The sequence below is a fragment of the Rhagoletis pomonella genome, unplaced genomic scaffold (genome assembly GCF_013731165.1).
Source record: "Rhagoletis pomonella isolate Grant_MI unplaced genomic scaffold, Rhpom_1.0 Rhpom_scaffold_00004, whole genome shotgun sequence".
NCBI lineage: Eukaryota > Metazoa > Arthropoda > Insecta > Diptera > Tephritidae > Rhagoletis > Rhagoletis pomonella.
Window position 1 is genome coordinate 58,393,135 of NW_023458558.1, and position 18,191 is coordinate 58,411,325.

Here is an 18,191-nt window from a genome sequence, read left to right on the forward strand (position 1 = left end):
AAAAATTAAGATCGGCAGCACTGAAAATAAGCATGCCGATTTTGTCAAAATTACAACAAACACGTCGCTACTGACAACACCTGGTTATTATTCCACCATGGTTTTAGTCAAAAAGAAAATTTGAAATTTGACTTATTTTTTTAGTCAAAAAAATTTCACTTTTATTTTTTCAGTCAAATTTTGAATTTTGTATGTGACCTTTTTTTTGGACCGAAAATAAAAGTTAAAATTTGTATTGCTATTTATTTGATTGTAATCGTTTAAGTTAAAAACGTTTTATTGCTATTTGAAAAATCCCTATTTCTGGTCTGATATGGAAAGGAATAACTCCACAAAAAATGTTGGCCGATAGGTGGTGGCGCAGGAGTCGAGATCTTTGGAAAATCCGTATTTATGGCCCGATTTGTAGAACGTACATATTTTACTTACAATGGAAAAAATAACTCCACAACAGACTTTGTCGTTAGGTGGTGCGGGGGTCGATTTTGGTTTTTTTTTTTATTAACCACTAATCAAAGCTTGCCTTTAAAATTTTTAATTACTTGTTTCCTCTGTTTTGAATAAATATTTACGGTGTTCACGGTATGTCGTAAGCGTCGTAAGGTCATAAAGTCGTAAAATTTTGCAATGTAACATAACGGTTGAAATGGTTTTAGCAGCGCTTCGGAGCAAAGGTGTTTTTGATCGCTCCACTCCTGTATTTTACTTCGCTCTTGCTCCACTCCTGCTCCCAATAAAAAAAAACTTTTTTATTTATTAATTTACATTACGAGCCCTAACAGCCCAAAAAACGTAGGCGAATTTTTTTTGAAAATTTCACAGGTCCACAAAAAAAAATCGATGAAAGGTTCCTTTGAACAAACCTATGTAGTCGTTATATGTTTTTGGGGTCGCTGAACACGAACCTAGGTTTGGTCAAAGAAGCCTTTCATCGATTTGTTTTTGTGGACCCCTGTAATTATATGTTTTTGGGGCCGCTGAACACGAATTTGAAGTCCGTTTTGCTCCATCACGTCTAGATTTTTCCTAACCTCAAAAAAACACCTCGGATTTTCTGTCACGTGAAATCCGAGATGTTTTTTGAGGTTAGAAAAAAATGCAGACGTGATGGAGCAAAACGGTCCTCAGATTCGTGCTCAGCGACCCCAAAAACATATTACAGACTAGGTTTGGTCAAAGGAACCTTTCATCGTTTTTTTTTTGTGTACCTGTGTTTTCTAGAAGCTAACCAAAAGATTATTAAAAAAATTGCCAAGCTAATAAAATATAATGGAAATTTGATTAACACGGTTGTTTACAGTGACAACAAATTATAATTTACGTAAATTTATTAACTGAACATTTTTTTTTTAATTTATCAGCCCTATTCTGCATTTCGACTCGAATCGAAATTTTCTCCGTTTGGCAACTTTGGTATTCTGCGTTCCGTTTCCTTTCGATCAATCGTCGAAGTTTACGATTATACCTATTCTACATTTCGATCGTAGTTCCGTTTTTCTAAGTTGCAAATTTGCTGACGGATAACGTTTCGATTGTTATTTTCGTGGGTTTAAATAATAAAATTTTATTAAAAAAATTTAAGTAAAATATACTGTGCATTGTTGTAAAAGCCATCATAAATGAATTTTCTCGATTTCTGTGTTCGCGAGCGGTAATACGGGCAATACGAAAAATTGGCTCAAATAATGGCAATCAAATGGGATATTGCGCAAGGTTTTCAAAGAGGAAGCCCAGGCGTTTTTGTTTTCATTATCTTCAAATAAGACTGTGAAATGCACTGAATACAATTTATTCTTTTTGTATACATACATACATAAAATGTGAAGTTACATAAAAAAGATGTTTTTATTATTGCATTCGTTTTTACTAACTTTTTAAAAAGAGGTGTGTATGTTGTCTCGAATTCGATTTGCTATAGAAGGATAAGCTTTGTTCTTCCCTTCCTCCTGACGGCTTTCAAAATGGAATTCATTTGCGTTCAAATCTTCCACTCTGTAGTAAATGCAAATGTTGTGGAGGGCTCAAACAACGTTTAAAATTTCACTGGATTTGAGCGATGACTAATACAGTTTAAGATGAATTTCTTATTACTCTTCACTCATCTGAGAAGGATCAAACATGTCCCTAAATCTCCGCCTTTCAACGTCCGCATCAGCAATCTGGGACTCGTCCTCTTCTTCGAGCAATAACGCTGCGGCTATGGATTTCATTCTTATAATTATGTTTCCACTTAAATTAAGAGCAAACGAAATTTTATTTTTAAATACAGTGATGCTAGATATATTTAGTTATTTTAAAATATTTACAAACTCCAACTTCATAAGCTGCTATAGTTTGGTGGCCAATATTTCTTTGTTTTGTTTCGATTTCACACATTAGCTTTGTTTCTTAACAGATAAGGAGTGTTCGCTATGCAACTGCCAGTAAGAATTTGCCAGCAACAAAATTCAGAGAACAAGGTACTTTGCTCTCCCAAAGAGAGAAACTTACTAAGTTTTGCGCGAACAGGAATTAGCAAACATTAGCAAGCTTCACTGCCAGCTGGCGTCCACTGTTGCATTTCGAACATAATAAATTTTTTACATTATTTCAGTCGGAAAACAAAACAGGGCCTATACGTATATCCCTTCTTATTCTGACTTTCTTCAACATAAGCTTCAATTTCTTTGTGTAAGTCACTGTCGGATTTCCTATATCGATAGTGGTGTCGAGTGCGTTCCGATTACTTTTTCAGCCGAGTACCTTTCAAATGTTTGGAATTAATTAAATTAATTGAATAAACGAATATTTACATACTTCTTTCGTTAGTAAATCGCAACAATTTGTTCATTTTTAAATTTAACGAACTCGTTGATTCAAATTAATGTTGACAAAAATGTAACCGTGTACCACAATCCTGCTTGCAAATTCTTACTGGCAAAAATTTTCCCAGCACGAATTTGCAACTTCCCCTCCAAATGAAATGTCAAAATTGTGCTCTCTCCTTGCAAGTTTTACTGGGTTTTTGGCTAAACGAACACGATTTGGTAACAATTGGTACCAACTTGTACACATTTTTTGCATAGCGAACACTCCTAATTATCACAAATTTCTGCTCGAAAGCGTTTCTTAACCCAAAAAACCAGCAGAAACTAGCAACTCTCTCTCGTTCCTACGCTCTTCTTTTTTTGGCTCTCCTGCTACTTTCTGCTAGTAAAATTTTTACTAGCAGAAACTAGCAGCTGTCAAAATGGATAAACAAAAATTCGCGCCAAATATTTCCAATAGTCAAATACACCGATCTACTGATTACTTGCTAGTTTCTGCTAGTTTTGCGTTTCTTTACTTTTTCGTTATTTTACTCTTTGTGAGCGTAATTCTGTAAATTTTCTTATTCTTCTTCTTCCTGATAATTATCTGCTGGAAAAGAAAAGAAACAAAGCCATTCCTAGGCAAACAGCTTTCGAAAGATGTTTTCTCTCTTCCTCTTTCGATTCGATCGTAACGCAGAATACCTAATTTCGATTCTTGCGGAGCGGAATGCGGGATCGTAATCGAAATGCAGAATAGGGATGTATATTGAGCTTAATACTACGTTCAAATTGACGAGCTGAACATGTTAAAGGGGCTTGAACCAGTTAAATGAACAAAACATGTTCATAAACAAGTTAAACTGCATGCAATTGTTGTTGGAAAACCAGTTCAGTGCAGAGTTGTATCAAAAAGCTTTCTGATCAGGCCAATCAGAAAGACCCAAAACCTTTCTTTTGACACGCCAACGTTCAAAAAATGTATATTCTGAAAAATATTACACATTAAAAATTATCAAAAAATATCAAAATTGTATGCATGTCTGCCCGCCAAAAGAGGCCAAGGCGCTAATAAGTTATTTCCAGGGACATAACAGTTATAAGTTTTATAGAAAAAACGTTGCTCAATAACAGTTATTAGATGAGAAATATTTTTTATTTCGTCGATAAGAGTTATAACCCAACGTTTATTTTTTACGTTGCCTGATAACTGTTACGTAGGAGAAATATTTTTTCCGTTGCCGATAAGAATTATAACCCAACGTTTATTTTTTACGTTGCTGGATAAGAGTAATTTTACAACGTTTATTTTTTACGTTGTCTGATAAACGTTATAAGATTAGGATATTGATGAAGATGGAGATGGAGAATAAGATAAAGATGATGAAATAAAAGTGAGAGAGTGAAATAACTATTATCAGTAAACGTCGGGCAATAACTGTTATCAAGCAACGTAAAAAATAAACGTTGGGCAATAACCGTTATCGAGCAACGTAAAAAATATACGTTGGGAAATAACTTTTATCAGCAACAGAAAAAATATTTCTCATATATTAACTGTTATGAAACAACGTTTTCGTTAAATTTTAGAATTCAGGCAACGTTTTCAATTTGTAAAATCGAGATAACAGTTATTTTTGGTCCCTGGTTATTTCCCATGAGGTGTCATCGTACGCAGATATAAATAGAGCATACGAGCTAAACATTTTGAAGTCTTTAAGTAATCCGTATGCGTTAATATCATGAAGCAGACATTCGCACAAACCAAATTGAAACACAACCACTTGATTTTGAATATCTTTTTTCGAATTTTTATTAGTAATCAAACAACCGCCAAAGTTAACTCCAAATGTTCAATGTGGACGATTGTGTTTTCCAAAAGGCTCTTTTTCATTTAACAAGATAAATGGGGCCAATTTGAACGTAATATAAGACGTTCTTATTGAAAATTATTGTGGAAAAACAACGATAAAAATATTTCAAAATATGTATGGCCAGAAAATAACAAAAGGGTCATTCCATTGAAAAGAGGAAAACGACATAAATTTAAATATGCCCTAATTATCTCTATTTCAATAGTAACCTCTTTTTAAATTACCACATTTCATTAACCTGTGGGAAAATATTAAAACAATCAAAAGAAGTTGTAATTTTTGTCTATCGAAACTTTTATTTTAGTAGGGGAGCCCCAGAGAACCTCTGCAAAATCTAAGCCATCTGTGTAGAGCCGCGCGCATAGAATAGCTGATCAGAATAGTAAAAAAAAATTGATATGTGGTTTTAATCGAGCGTGTCAGATTAAGAAACGATGGGTTAATTAAGTGCTGAAAATTGTGCATTTCAATAATCTGACGATTTGATTTAAGCGTGACGCTAGGGATTCGGAGGGTCGCAAACTTGCAAAAAAAAAACGTTACCTTGACCAAGAGTGCGCGGTAAATTTTTATTATTATGAAGCAAAGAGCTGAGGGTTAACGGGAAGTAACGAAAACTGTCAGCAAAGATTGTCGCGTGAACTTGCCGTTTTTGAAATTACAAAGAGCCACAAAAAAAAGCAGCAGTAAAAACAAAAATTTTATTTTTATATTCAACAATTTTTATTGAGCGTGAGGCCGTTTTTAATGAAAAACTTTTGTGGAAAAGCAACAACAATTTGAAAAAATGGTAGAAGTGATACTATTTCAGAAATCACCACATTTCCTCATCAGACTTCTTCAGCGGGATTCGAACCGATGACTCGAGCTGCCTCAGCCAGTTGCCTACGCAGTGTGCTAAGTTCGCCTTATAAATTGTTGTTGCTTTTTCCTCTTTTTTCATGTGAGCCAACTACAATCAAGCGCAGTTATTCTAGTGCTATTTAAACTTGATCACGTGGTTGTTGGTTTTGTTGGTTTTTGTTAATAATTCTATTTTTAGAATGTTTAACTTTTAGGTGTGCTCGTCCTTAAGTTATTTGTTTTTGTTATTTATGGCCTTATAACAATTATATTCAATAATTTTTATTGAGCTTGAGGCTGTTTTTAATGAAAAACTATTATGGAAAAGCAACAACAATTTGATTGAGGAAATTTTTTCTCTACGATAACCTCAACATCATCGGCGTATGCGACAACCCCATATCCATCCGCCTCCATGCGCAGCAGAAGTTGGTTCACTGTCACTACCCATGGTTTGGAGCGCCCTGCTGACGAGCAATTGGTGGATGATCCTAACCAAAGATTTCTCCACCCGCAGGTCCGTCAGAGCCGAAGTAATCACATACGGGAGGACATTGTTGAAAGCCCCTGCTTTATCCAGGACTACTACTAATGCAAATTCCTTTGCTTCTAGTGATAGCTCAATTTTTGAGACTAGCGAGTGAAGGGCAGTCTTCATAGATCTGTCCTTGCTGTAGGCATGTTGCGCATTGGTTAACAGAGCTTTCCAGAGTCTTAAGTAGAAAGGATGATATTCCTAAACTTGCGAGGTTTAGCAGGAGAGGCTTTGCGTGCTTTCGGTAAGACATCTGTCAAGACTCCGGGAATGTAGCTGGTGAAGATGGTATTTAGCCATGGCCTCGTTCGTTCCATGGTGTGTTGTAGCTGGGTCGGATATATTCCATCCGGTCCTGGCGTCTTATAGGGCTTGCAATTCGGTATGGCCCAACAAATTTTCCTGTCGCTTATAATTTCGTCGATGAGCTGTGGTGATTCTGGTGCGTATAACGTGTCATCGTTGCCTTCTGGTAAGTGGTTATTTAAGAGTAATTTAACGGTTTCGAAACTTGAGTCAGTCCAGGACCCATCATTCTTTTGAGTATAGCGGGGTGCTATAGGTGATTTTGCAAGTACCTTATGGAGTCTAGAGGCTTCGGATTTAGTCTCTATCCCACTACAAAAATCACTCCACGAGGTGCGTTTTGCTTTCCTGATGGCTTTCTTGTATATATTAACTGTCGATTTATATTGTGCCCAAAATGACTCTAGGTGTAGTGGTAAGCAGTGCGCGCTTCCACTCCGCTGCACCTGGGTTCAAACCCTGGTTAAAGCAACATCGCAAAAAAAAATATAGGAAAAAGGTTTTTTCTTAACAGCGGTCGTCCCTTGGCAGGCAATGGCAAACCTCCGAGTGTATTTCTGCCATGAAAAACAGCTTCTCATAAAAATACAAACGCCGTTCGGAGTCGGCGTAAAACTGTAGGTCCCTCCGCTTTGTGTGACAACATCAAGGTGCACGCCACAAGTCGAAGGAGAAGCTCGGCCAAACACTAACATATGTGTAAGCGCCAATCTGTTATTATTATTAAGATGACTCTGGGCGTTGCGCTTAGCAGCATTGAAAGCTCTTCTGCATTCTTTGCGAAGTTTATGTATTTAGATCAGAGGGTTTGTATGCCTCCCTGGTTTTCCTCTTGGGACTTGTCGGTCTCGCAACTCTCAGCAAAAAAGCTAACTAATTGATCAAGTTCCGCCCTACTTTGTGGTGTGTTGAATGGTTCAGAAAAGGGCTGATGATACCCGGGTCCCGGGCAAGTCGAGTAATGCCCGAGTACCCGATTTCCCGGGTATTACCCGGGGCTTTTATTTCCCGGGTAGCCGGGTAATATACATATATTGGTGAGGATAAACAATTTTTTTAACAATCTATTTATTTTTAAATATCTAGAATTTACGCGACTATGCAAGGCGAATTTATACAAGGTGGTGTTACTGGCGAATTTAGATTACAACAACGACAACCATATGTATTTTGTATGGAGGGTGTTATGTCAAATCTCAATTCGCTCCAAAGTTTACATGTATTTTGTTTTTGCTTTTGATCGGTGTGCTGTCAAATCAGTAAAATCAAAAACAAAATACATGTAAGACGAAAAAATCAGCTGATTTTACAACACCGCCTTGTATAAATTCGCCTTGCGACTATGTGCACCTAACCGCTAGCCTGAGTAGACGCAGACAAGGAAAGCAAATTAAAACATTAGTTTTTGTACTTAAATTCAAACTTCTAATTTTTGTAAATTCATATACATATGTACATGCATGTGTATATTTTAAAGAATATTAAATATTAATATTTTAAAACAGGGACCCAGAACAAAATGTATAATCGAAACTAAATGTCGTTCTCGTAGTTTTGTTCCCAAACTGACGAGAACGTTCTCATTGAGAATTATATAAGAACAAAACTCTGCCCAGAACTCGATTTTAGTGCGTTTATTGGCAAGCCCTTCTCTGCGCACCAGTCTTCATAACATATCTATCGTCGTTTAAAGTACAAAACCGCGTATCTTCATTCTGCAAAACCGCGTAACTAGCATTAAGTGCCAAAAATTGGATTTGCTCACACATGCTCTTGGCTCAATCCTTATCCATTCCTCCTAAAATATATTGGCCTGGTATGCGATTGCTTTATAAAAAAGAGAACCATTTTGAAATATGAGTGTTTTTACTCTCTAGAAGATAATTTACATAATTCACATACGCGGTTTTGCATTTTGTTGATATGCGGTTTTGTACTTTCAACGACGATATATATGTACATATATCACAACTTTGTAGTTCAGTTCAATTTAAAATAACTTGTAGGCAAATAACCCACCCAATTCTTTGTTTTCTTGATAAATTATTTGTAAAGAAATTTTATCAAGATTTTTATCAAGTAAAAGCGTCCTTCGCAATCTGTGCCAATATTTATAAAAAAAAGCTTACGATTTTCACATTAATGTAACTGATTTCCACATGAGTGGAACTGATTTCATTGTCACCAAGGCGTATTTAACAAGGTGGTGTTGGCCGTATATAAGTAAAAAATTACACTAACAAATTATACGCTGATGTCCATACTGTCATTGGTATGAGTTACAACAAACACATCATTTTGACATAATGACCTCCACGGCGAAAAACTCAGCTGTCGCCCCAACACCACCTTGTTTAATACACCTTGATTGTCACATATGAAAAATATGAATTTAAAATCAAAGAAGCTTTTGACTGCCGTAGCCGAGTAGGTAGAGATGTCGACTATAATTCCGTTCGTCGCAAGTTCAAATGCTGGCACATACGAGTATTTAATTGTTAGAAAGAAATTTATTTGTATACAAAATTTATACATTTGACATGAATTTCCATTTGTCAATAGCATTTTCAATCTTGATAACTTATCAAGGAAAGAGCTTTAAATTTCTGTGCTAGAATTCCAATTTTTGATAAATAATAAAAAATTTACAAATTAGAAAAATTTTTTATTTATCAAGTGCACAGAATCGGGCTGAAAGTGTACATATGCATACGGATGTTCATATTTAGTCTGTTCTTTTGAACTTCGGACTAAAACCTGTGGAACTGTCAAACTACACGCAAAAGGCACTATTTTCTGTAAAAACGTCTGTCGGTTTGTTTACATGTCATTTGTACAACACTTACGATACATACAAGTTTTTGGAAAGATAAAAAATATATATAGGTTACATACATATAGAAGTAGGAATTGTTCGAAGGTTGTCCTTTGAAGCCCACTTTGTAACATTTTAATTAACTAGAATATTTCAATCAATAAATTAGAAACTTTATGACATCCATCGACAATTCGCATACAATTACACAAAAGCCCTCTTAACCTGCTTTCGTTTAATAGCAATATCGAATGTCCTAAATACGTTACTTACCATTCATAGTTATAAATTTGTGGAATAAGTGGTAACTCTATTAAAAACACCAACATATTAATTTAGTCTCAAACCCCTTTCGCTTGATGCGCATATTGTGACTTTTTACCGACTATCATATTTAAACAATGCATTTTTAATGAGGCGGCAACCCTTTAAAAAACTAAAACAGGTCTGTAAGTCAATATTTTTCATCTGAAATCTCATTTGGAAACAGAACGGTGTAAATCTGATGCTCTTCCCAAAAATAAAAATTTATTAGGCGGCAACACTTATCAAAAAAATAAGACGATCTTTCTTGCATATCTTTAGATAAAGCCCGTTTACATGGCACCTTTTTTAAATTACGAGAACGGTGTAAGTCTTATGATTTTAGAAGCAGGTGACAACCTTATTCAAAAAACTGAAACCTTCTTGCACATCTACAGGCCCAGCCCTTCTATTTGTCACCTATTCTGTTTAAATACAACGAACGGTGTAAGTCTTCTATTTTAGAAGCAGGTGGCAACCCTATTCGAAAAACTGAGACCTTCTTGCACATCTACAGGCCTAGCCCTTTCATTTGGCACCTCTTCTGTTTTAATACAACGAACGGTGCGGATTTTATAATTTAAAAAAATGCGGCAACCCTATTCAAAAAAGTCATGCCTTTTGGTACATACATCTAGAGGCTAAGCCCTTTAATTGGGCACCTCAGTTTTGAAAATCTAACAATCGGTGCAGATCTGATGCCGTTAAAAAAACTCCCTTCATGTATTGTATGTATACATATGTGTATAGATTTCAACTAACCCTGGTATTTGGGTATAGGGGTTATTAAAATCCATGTAAGAGCTTCAAAACTGTCACATTCAAATATGCACAGCTCTGAAATACTTGATTTTTAACTGATGAATGACCGATTATTTTCTGCTCAAAAAAATAAAAGGCAAATTTTAACTTTTATTTTTGTCTTAAAAAAATAAAAAGCAGAAATAATCGATCACTCGTTGACGTTTTTACAGGATAAATGCTTTTTTTGTTCCCGTACTTTTTGTTGTTACTCACCTTTTACTCTCACTTCAGAGAGTAATTTTGCTGTTTGACATTTTTACAGGATTTTACACGAAAAGTAGTGGATCAGAGCTATTATATTTATTATTAGTCCTGTTTTTTTACACGCATATGTATCTGCGCTTAAAAATTGTATGCAATAGCAATGACATTCTACTTCGGTACTCTTATTTGAAAATTTATTATCACATTTGTAAATTAATTATCACAAATTTTTCTTTGATTTGACTTTCAAGTGAGAACTTATGAATTTTTTGTGATTTGAATAAAAAATTAAAGGAAAAATATCAAGAAAATCTTGCCGCTTGTGCAAAAGCACACATAGCCTTGCAATACTGAAGGATGAGGTTCTAAGTTGAAGTTAGGCACAGGAATGCAAAAAAAAACAAGGGTTAACGCCAGATTTGAAAAAAGCGAATAGCAGAAATGAAAGAAAAAATAATAACAACATCAAAATTTAGTTTCAAATATGAGTCAGTTACCTGGTACATTTTATATTATTTTACTATACTCTAAGCGATAAACTTTATGTGCGCTCATGTTACAATAATTGCAGGTATTGTCTTCCCAGAAAGTTTTGCTTCACATCGAAATTCGTGCCCCCTTATTTTCGGTGACAGGTAACAAGGAAATAAGGTCAATTGACTTTATTTCTCACCCTGGTGCGAAATAAACTCGATTGACATTATTACCTTTTCAAAAGCGAAATTAAGTAACCAAAAATTGGGAAATAAAGTCATTGGCGCTATTTCCTCATTCAAATGGAAATAGCGTCAACAATGCTTAAAGTATGTCGATTCATAGAAAAAAATGTTGTTCTTACAATAAACATTGTAAGTGTTGTTTTTTAATAGATGAAAAGGGTTATTGCCAAATCCTCAGTGTTGTGATATTAATCCACACACAGTCATGAACTACCACCAATTGATTTTATTAAAAAAATTTAAGTTACGAATATGTAAAAACACGATGCGAAAAACTAAACGTCAGCGCACAGCTGGAATACGAGAAATATTTGAAGAAAGAGTGTAGAAATGATCCATAACCAGTGGCGTAATTATACCATCTGAGGCCCGTGGCAAATTCTTTAGATGGGGCCCTCCCAGTAAAAATCGTCACGATGACGATGTCTTGTTAAAACCCTGTTGTTTAAAAAACAAAAGGAAACTAAATGTTATACATATTAAACTTATAAATTCATAAAAACTCAAAAATATTGTTTATTCAATATATTGCTCACATGCCTCTATTTTATGTATTTTATACATGTAAGCGGCCGCTGTGGTGGGGTGGTAAGCAGTGCGTGCTTCCACACCGCACGGCCTGGGTTCAAAGCAACATCGCAAAAAATTAAAAAAAAAAATGTTTTCTTAACAGCGGTCGTCCCTCGGCAGGCAATGGCAAACCTCCGATTGTATTTCTGCCATGAAAAACAGCTTCTCATAAAGATACAATCGCCGTTCGGAGTCGGCGTAAAACTGTAGCTCCCTCCCCTCAAGGCGCACGCCACAAATTGGAGGAGAAGCTCGGCCAAACACTAACATATGTGTAAGCGCCAATCTATTACTAAGTGTATGAAAAAAGGACTAAATTTTCTGTTGCACTTCACAAATGTGATCAAGATAAGGCAAAAATGAACAAATTGTATTCGTAAAACCTTTCTTCTACGATGTTGTTTTGACCAGAGCTTTAACCAAGGCCCTGCGGAGGGGAAGCGCGAGCTGCTTACCACTAATCCACAGCAGTCATACCACTCAGTAAAGAAAAAATTAGTAAACTGAAAGTAGTAGTCATCGAATCGACGAACATCTGTACTCTAGGGATAATAAACCACTTAACAATAATGTGTGCATTTTGATTAAATATCTAATAAATTTTATACTCAAGAGCATGGGTTTATACATATTTATAATGAAAAAACAATTTTATTTTGATAACATATTTATTAATAAAATTATTTTCTCCGAGCGTTTTGTTCCATAAAATATTCTATAACATCATCAATGTTTAAAGATAGAGCCAAAGAATTTTCAATAGACAGAATAGCCAAGTTACGTAGCCTGACTTGTCCCATAGAGTTTCTCAAATAGGTTTTTAATAATTTTAGTTTCGAAAATGATCGTTCAGCACCAGCTGTAGGCACAGGAATTGGAACAGATAACAATGCAGTACATAATTCAGGAGAGCAGGACGACATAAAATAAAGTATATGTAAATATATGGTCAAAATTTTGGGAACGAGGACCGAGTGAAGAAAAATATTACTTTGACTCACCCGTCAAATCTTGACATCATTTGTTAATATGCATCTTAAAGCATCTAGGAACAAGTGCCAATTGACATCCAATGTGTGCGGTGCGCGTTCATTTCTCTTGTGCCTCGCGTGCGATCAAAATAGAGAATATAGTCTAGTAGTAAGTTAAAGACCCCATATTTCGGAGTTCCCACGACAGTCGAGTCTACGTAACCGGAACGACCCAGATTTATATCTGGCCAAGGACAGTCATTCCAGCAACACTCCCCAAAAACAACCACCACATATTTCGGTTTATAGATTTATCATCAACGTATTCTTTTCAAAATGTTCCTTGATCATTCTTAAAATACTTATGTTTATTTTTTAACTTTGCAGGATTTGCCAAGATTTTCCGTATGTGTGACGTTATATATAACTGCCTTCCAAAAATATAACGTTAAAGACCACTTAAAATGACATTTATCTTTAAAACAACAAAAGATAGGCAACAAGCCAACTTATTTTTGATAATTTCCCGATTTCGACAATGAAATTCCCCCATTTTCTTCGAAATTTCGTAAAATTCCCCACACATAGATATCTCCTTATTTACAAAAAAAAATGTGTATGTATTTTGAAACACTGCTGGTTTTTCTGTTAATTTTATTCATATGTATACATAAACCAAACCAAACGGTTATAAAGTTGTTAACAAATAAAGAATAAAAAATGTACATGTAAATACAGGGGTCGAAAAAACTGTAGTCGACCCAAATTTTGACCACCTTTCACTATTATTATTTTGTGTTTGCTATTTAATTTGAGATATTTTTTTAATATGGTTCATTCTTTAACAAAACCCATATATATCCAAGTTTCAAACTTTAGGCAACATTAAAAAAAAAAAATCAAACAAACTTTCTTAAAAATTTCGAACATTTTAATTAGATTTTGTAGAAAGATTCTTGGAAGTTTTGTAGCTCACCCATTTCTAATATAATAAAAACCAAGCTTCAAGTGGATGAAAATTAGTTAACACCTAATTCCTTACAAAAAACGGTTCTACCCCCGATTTCTCACGTAAACTGAAATTCCCCACAACGCTCCTTTCCCCAATTCCCCACGCAAATTTAAATTGCCCACAAATCGGGGAATTCCCACGAGTTGGCTTCCCTCGTCTGTATAAAAAATGAAGCTTTTGAGCAGGCCTGGGCGACTCCGACTGCGTAGTTCCCCCGGGGTAGCGTCGCGTGTTCGTATACACGAAGTAGAAGGCGAAAATGTAGTGTAATTTAGCGTATGGAATTAACCGATTCATTATGAATTGGTAATTAATTTTCGCTTAATTTTCACCTCCAACTTCGCGTATACGAACACGCGACGCTACCCCGAGGGTACTGCGTAGTCGGAGTCGCCCAGGCCTGCTCAAAAGCTAAATTTTTTATACAGACCAGGGAAGCCTACTCGTGGGAATTCCCCGATTTGCTTTTGAGGTTTATTATGAGGACAAATGGAAAACCTTGGGGTTTTAACCGACTTCCAAAAAAGGAGGAGGTTATCAGTTCGTCGGAATATTTCTTTTTTTTAAATTATTTTTTTTTATGTATGTTACCGCATAATTTGGACCACGTCAACCGATTTCGATAATTCTTTTTGCATCGGAAAGGTAGTGTATCAGGGGTGGTCCCATACTAATCCGGTTAAGATCCGATCAGTGGATCATGAGATATATATATTTATTTTTTTATATGAGAGTTGAAGTCGGTTTTTTTGCTAAGAATTACTTGTTATACAACGTTTCAGAAATATAAACAGAAACATATGTACGTGCGACTGTAACGTTAATGACCAAAATGGTGACCATAGGGTCTTAATTGTGTCACTTTAATTGATTTTAAGTAATTAAAAAAAATATATATATCTTTTAAGTACTTAGTGTTGTTAAAAATGTGAGGTTATTTCTGAGCTCGCGGTCTCTTGGGCCGGGGCCCTCTCGGATCGGGGGCCCGTGGCATTTTGCCAGCAATGCCACCCTATAGTTACTCCTCTGTCCATAACTTGCAAAACATGTTTCGTTTCCACAAAAATAAAGCGAACACTATTAAATTGAAGAAACAGTCCATGTCCAAAAACCCCGGAGGAACACTGAAAGAATTCTTTGTTTTAAATTAGCATATTTTAAACGAATTCGAAATGTCTAAGGTGGAAAAGAAACCAACCTTTCTATAAGGAAACAATTATAGAAAAATAATTTTCTTACACTGTATTCATGTATCCGCCAGCAATTTGTGATGACATCATTTAAAAGCAGCTAAGGATAATGACGACACTATTTATTAGATGGCACATTCAACGAGCCAATGTGCCAAAATGCGGGTATAAACTATTATTGATTATTTAATATCTGAACCGAGCTCATATAAGTTAATTGATTGGTTTTCACACACTTTTGAAACACAAATTATATGCTTTTTTACGGCAGACAAGTTGTTGCCCCAAAACACAGCAGAAATCTTCCAATCAGGGCTGCCAACTATCCTTAGTTATGAGGTGCCACATTGAGGATAAAAAATTGCCAAAATGTGCCAAATAGAAAAATAAAAGTGCCAAAAAAGGCGTCATTCCTTTTAATCATTCCTTTTAATCATTCACATTTAGCAATAAAATAAAGCTACATTTTCCAAACAAAAGTGCAATGATAAAATAAGATAAACCAGCTGAATAGCATTTATAAATTAGAAAATTTTAGTTGAGAAAAAGAAGTGCACACAAAGGGTTTCACTAAAATGAATTGAAATGTTATTTTTTTTACAAACGTGTCATTTTGGCACTTTGTGCCAAATTGAAAAATTAAGTGCCATTTGAAGTAAAATAGGGACAAATGGCACGGTTTGAGCCAAGTTGGCTTCCCTGCTTCCAATAACTTACAAATATAAAAATGTGAAATATCGAGGGCTTGAATTCATTAATACCCTCTATCTGCAATTTACACAAAAACTAATTTGTGATTTTGGAAACCATTTGGGACTTATTACCTGTCGTTATATAAGGTAGCATTAATATCACTGATGACAGTTAAAGCTTAGGCGGATTTTTATATCAGAATCTCATCTTTGTGAAAAGTGTGCAGATAGGGGGTATTATTAAATATAAGCCCTCGATGTTTAAAATATATAAAAATTTTATTTCAACGTAACCCTGTAGGGAAAATCTCTAGTTTTGAACTGTTGCGCTTCTAGTACATTTAGAACCACTACTAGTTCGCGATAAATCTCTTTTGCATGCAAACAACTGGCGAATTTAACACAGCGATGTCATAGGAATTGGAAAATGTCTATAGTTCAGAACCAGTCCTAAATTCGACATATGGGATCTAGTTCGCTTTGCACCCCATTTTCTATAGTTTCGAACCAGTTGTAAACGAAAAAGGTAACAACATGTTTTCTTTTTGGGTTACCATGGTAGAAAATTTCAATTATTTGCAGAGAAATGTATTTTCAATCTGAAATCAAATTTGTTTGAATGAATGTAAATTAAATTGTACATTTGAAAACACGTTTACATACCTTTGGCTGTAGCTGAATTTGCAGAGCTGCTGACTGTTAGTGGTTATATTCCAGAAGGTCCCAAAATGTTAAGATGCTAACACAAATATTAGTTTTGTATTGCCAAACTATGAAAAAGCATCTGCGACGTGCAGACTGAAAGCGTATTTGAACGAAAAAGCCGCCAAGCAAAAATCTATTTAAAGTAAACAAGCCCCCGCTGCATCCCTTTTTCAATAGTTTCGAAATAGTTCAAAATTCGTTCGCATCCCTTTTTCTATAGTTTTGAACCAGTTCTAAATTCGTCATTTTAGATAAAGATTTCTAAAATTGTTTTTTAAAAGTACCACATATCGCTGCTTTTGAACTGGTGGCGATCTAGTTACTATCGGACTGGCTCGTTTTTGGCGATAAAGATCTAGTACGGAACTAGAAATTTGGTTCACCAGTTCGGGGTTTCCCTACAGGGAAAGCATTGTTCACTCAAAATCGGTACGCGTTCCAGCAAATCCTGTACAGCAATTGTTTCAATGTATTAAAAATTTGCAATGCAGATCGTTAGACAATAGATCTACCATTATAAGGTTTAAATTGCATAGTATCTACTGGCTTTTAATTTGACAGTTTTATTCGTGTTGAAAGTGTCTGCTCAAAAAATAATGTTGAACAAATTCGATGAAAATCCGACATTCTCGAGATCAAAAATCAAATTAAAATTAAATATACCAAAAACTTCTAATTTTCCTCCAAAAATCAATGAATGGACTCCTGCTTAAACTAACAGAGTAAGCTAATCATCAAAAACGTAGCGAGACGTGGTGTGCGCGCCGGTCGCGCGGGGTACGCGATCCGCCGCGAAGCTAAGCAAATTTAATGTAATTTAATGTTTGAAAGAGAAATAATGTCAATGGATTTTATTTCGTTTTTAAAAAGGTATTAATGTCATTTGACTTTATTTCGCACCAGGGTGGGAAATAAAGTCAATTGACCTTATTTCCATTGATCTTATTACCTGTCAAACTTATTTTCATTTTGACGCAGTTCAATGTTGATTCTTTTACTTTTATTTGGCTTTGTTTTTTAATTTCGCTCAATTTAATTTTTATAATTTTTCAGAACAAAAGAAAAAACTTTTGCAACGAAGTGAGCCATTCAAATTTTGAATTTATTTACAAGCAAGGCGAATTTATTTAAGGTGGTGTTGTTTAATCAGCTGTGAGTAGCGTTTGATTGTCAAAATTTTATATTTTGCTAGTGAGTGAGTGAAAACGTGAGAGTGTTTGCATTTTCTGTCGCCCATTTTCATTCGGAGAAGAATAGCTGAAATTTGACAATGACCAGCTAAAAGCAAAAACAAAATACAAGTAATTGTTGTATTTGTTGAATCGATACCACCTTCCATGAATTCGCCTTGTTTTCAAGCAAATGTTTTTTCCGGCTTTTGCAAATTAAATAAGTTTTCTGCAAGAGGGTTTGTTTAAAAATATACGTGTACATATATGATATATGGGGTATTGAGATATCCCTTTTCCCTAGCAGTGAACCTTTTAGTGTGGGCAAAAATTATGTTTTTTAAGTAAGGCAGATCGGAATATTCGCTCTCTGGGAGGATAATACCTGTAATTATTGTACCATGATGTGCGCTTATGAATAGTTTTCGATAAAATCATAATTACTTGTTTTGAAATGGAAATTGTCGATGATTGTTTTTTCTCACGTTAAGTGTAGATGTAAATATTAGAGCTCTAGATACCCGGGTATCGAGCAATGCGAGTAGCTCGATACTCGCTCGAAACTCGTTCACTGCTCAACTGCTCAAATGTTTGTTAAAAATTTTCGACTTTTTGAACAATTTCATGAACAAAAGAAAATTTATAAATTGTATTTGTCAGCAGCTGCTTTCTAATTCATGTTAAATAAAT

General features: G+C 35.1%; 3 protein-coding genes across 6 annotated transcripts in view; all 3 read left to right on the plus strand.

Moving 5' to 3' along the window:
• Window positions 1-18,191, plus strand: part of LOC118737865 (GPALPP motifs-containing protein 1) — a 130,857-nt gene that overhangs the window by 76,230 nt on the left and 36,436 nt on the right. The gene's annotated exons all lie outside the window — the stretch shown is intronic.
• LOC118737866 (phosphatidate cytidylyltransferase, mitochondrial) overlaps window positions 1-18,191 on the plus strand; it is a 123,003-nt gene that overhangs the window by 69,998 nt on the left and 34,814 nt on the right. The gene's annotated exons all lie outside the window — the stretch shown is intronic.
• The window catches only part of LOC118737863 (vacuolar protein sorting-associated protein 13B-like), a 30,185-nt gene that overhangs the window by 9,688 nt on the left and 2,306 nt on the right, over window positions 1-18,191 (plus strand). The window lies entirely within an intron of this gene.